The sequence below is a fragment of the Talpa occidentalis genome, unplaced genomic scaffold (assembly GCF_014898055.3).
Source record: "Talpa occidentalis isolate TD23 unplaced genomic scaffold, MPIMG_talOcc4v2.1 talOcc4.3, whole genome shotgun sequence".
Classification (NCBI taxonomy): domain Eukaryota; kingdom Metazoa; phylum Chordata; class Mammalia; order Eulipotyphla; family Talpidae; genus Talpa; species Talpa occidentalis.
Genome location: NW_023603184.1, coordinates 65,250,135 through 65,253,483, shown reverse-complemented (window position 1 = coordinate 65,253,483; position 3,349 = coordinate 65,250,135).

Below are 3,349 nucleotides of genomic sequence, written 5' to 3'. Positions count from 1 at the left end.
CAACCAGATCCACCCCTCCTCCTCCCATGATTGACACCTTGACAAAATCTGGAAATGCTCACTGTCTTTCTTTAGAAACTTCATAGCTAAACGCTAGCCATTATTTCCATTGATAACTGTGGGAAGGAAGGTTGACTGTAATGGCTTTCTTTTTTCTTTCTTGCATGTTTGAAAAATTTTATTTTATATCTTATGGGGGAAGATATTAGAGATGTCTTGATGTTGCTTTTAAACCTTTAAAAAAATGTATGCTTACAGGTAAAAAAACCCAGAATTTTCAAGATAAAATGCTCAATTAATTAAGATTAGAAGGGAATTTTTGTTACAGGACAGGGAGGGGACACTCCAGAACCCCCAAACCTGCCTGCTCTAAATGGGTTCTGCCATCCGCTGCATCAACACAAGACATTTAAGACCTTTAATGGAAAGGAAATTTATTATTTTTTAAAGATTTATTTATTTATACAAGAACCGGGGTATAGGCCAGAGGCGTGGGAGGGTGAGAGGATTCACCAGAGACAGAGCAGGGAACAGAAAAGGCAGACGGACTGAAGATACTGCTGAGGGGAGCAGCGGGTGAAACAGGAGAGGCTGTGGACAGCTTCAAAGCTGCCATGTTAACCTCTCCATGGGTCTGGGTCTCTCACCCACATCTGTTTCAGCCAGTCCAAGACCAAGAAGCAAGTGTAGTTTCTTCACATGTCTCTCTGCTCCACGGGCCTCCTCCAGGGTTCCTTCTGTCTCACTATCCATCTTCCTTCCCCAGTCTCCCCTCCAGCTTCTTCTCCCTGCTCAGCTCCACCCTTCTTTTGGGTGGGGCAGGGAACCTGGAACCTCCCCCTTTTCCTGGGGATCACCATGTTACATTTTCTCAACATAATCATGGTTATATTTAGTAAACCTATAGCTAAATCATGTCCAGTGGTGACTGAAAATTTTCTCCCTAAGATTAGGAATAGGACAAGGATGTCCATTTTTGCTTCTTCTGTTTATCATGGTTATAGCCACAGCAGGTAAGAAGAAGAAATAAAAGGCATCCAAATTGGCGAGGAAGAAATGACATGCCCACAAAAGACAAGATATTATGTGTAGAAAAACCTAAAGAATCCACAAAAGCCTATTACAGTTAATTCAGCAAAGTTGCAAGTTAGAAGACCAACATGTAAAAATGAGTTATATTTTTATACATCCAAGCCCAAAGCCTCACACAAAGTACTCAGTAAAATTTTTTTTAAGATTTATTTATTTATGCATACAAGAACTGGGGTACAGGCCAGAGGTGTAGGGGTGAGAGGATTCACCAGAGACAGAGTGGGGAGAAGAACAGGCAGATGTACTTGAAATCTGCTGCTGAGGAGAGCAGCGGGCAAGACAGGAGAGGTCTGCTGCGCCATGTGTGTCACCTCCCTGACTGGGGATTGAACTCGTGCTGCAGTGGCTGTGGATAGATTCACAGTGCTGCGTCTTAACCCCTTGTGCCACCAGGGAGGCCCCTCAGTAAAATTTCAAAGATGAATGTCCTGCTTCAAATTCTCTTCTGACTTCCAGTCCCTGTGACAATATCCCTGGACAACTAAATGGCTCCAGATGAACACCCTCTTTTTCCCCATAAATCAGCTCCTCTTCCTGCTTTGTTTTCTGTTCAATGCCTATTTATTGAACTCATACTCTGTGCTAGACATGAAGGGTATAAAGCTAAACAGGATTCAGTCCATGCCCTCAGGGATGGCATAGATCAGGCACTGTTGATATTTAAAGTGTGAGAATCTTTGCTGTGGGAATCTGCCTTCCGGCTGCAGGATATTTAACCGCACCTCCCGCCTCTACTCACTAGATACTAGTAACATCTGCCTTGCAATCCTGACAACCCCAAATATATCCAGACTTTGCCAAATGTCCTCTGTGGAACAAAAAGTGATCTCAGTTGAGAACCATTGGTCCAAATGCAGAGACATTACGATCCAGAAAGAAGAAATTTTAATATAAAGTTAATGTAAGCACAAAGTACAAAAATGGCCTATAAGGGAATTAAATTGGAGACTTTGAAAATGCTTGTATCTATTTTGATCAATTGGCCAATAAAGCTTAGCTACATGCAATCATCAAAAGACAATATAAGACTGAATTTTCCTAGTGGGTGACGAAGGGGCTAATGCTTGTTTAGCCCTTGCTCTGCAACAGCTGCTTTGATTGTGTTGACTTATTTCATTCTCACAATAATCCTGCAAGGCCAGAATTATTTCCCATTAGTGAGATGAGGGAAGGGAGCTAATGAGGTGCAGGGAGTGCTCAGGGCTAAAGGCCCTCCCTTCCTTCCGCTGCCCCGTCTTTGCCCGCAGCACACTCTTTGGTCTCTGAATCTCCCAGCCCCGCAGCAGTCAGCGTCCTGCCTGGAGGAGGGCAGGGTCACAACATCTCAAATCAGAGGGAAACTGAAGGCAGGAAAAGGGGCAAGTGGAGCGGGAAAGATGGAAGGGGCGGGAGAGCCGCTGGGAGTGCACTGGCCTTGGGCTGAGCAGCTCCAGCGCTGTCTCCTGGCCAAGGCATTTACTGTCCAGCTAATACCTCCTCTCTTCTGAGCATCCCTCATCTCTGCAATGTAAGGCTAATCCCTGTCTTCCAGGGCTGCGGGAGCCTGGCAGGTGTTTGTGACCACTCTTCCCTAACTCCACGCTCTTTCTTCCTCATTGCCCTGCTCTGGAGCAAAGGCTCCTCATCCCCCCCAGGGAGCCTCGGCAGAGCTGCGAGAAACCGCAGGTCCGCGCGGTCTTCCTCTGCGGCCCTGGTTATGCGCCCCCTGCCGGGGAGGTTGGGAATTACAAACATAGAGGGCGACTTCCCCAGTTTCCTGTCCACGAGTTTCTGAAACCCTGACTTTTGGAAGATGTGAGGAGGCAGTTAAGTTCTAGAAAACATCCTTTTTCTTGTTTCCGACCATCCGACCCAAGTAGTACCACTCAGTTAACATTTCTGAGAGCTGACTGCCCAATTCTGCGTTAAACACTTAACACGCTGTCCTCTTAATGGATAGCATTACTCCCCCACCCCCGACCCCCACCCCGGCCCCGTTTCTATAGAGGAGACTGAGGCGGAGAGAGGCTGAGGCACTTGTTCGAAGCCTCCTAGTAAATGGTGGAGTTGGGCTTCACATCAAATCCTGCCTGGCTCTGGAAACTGCTGCCCTGGAACACGGGGTGACTGTCAGTCCTGCCCTCCAGGAGTGTGAATCCCCAGTGCAACCCCCACCAGGCTCTGCATCATGCTGAAGTTGCCACTTCTTGCTGCCCCCAAAGCCTCCAGACCCAGAACAGCCTCTCCATGATGCCTCCCTGGAGGTGGTGAGCTTGCC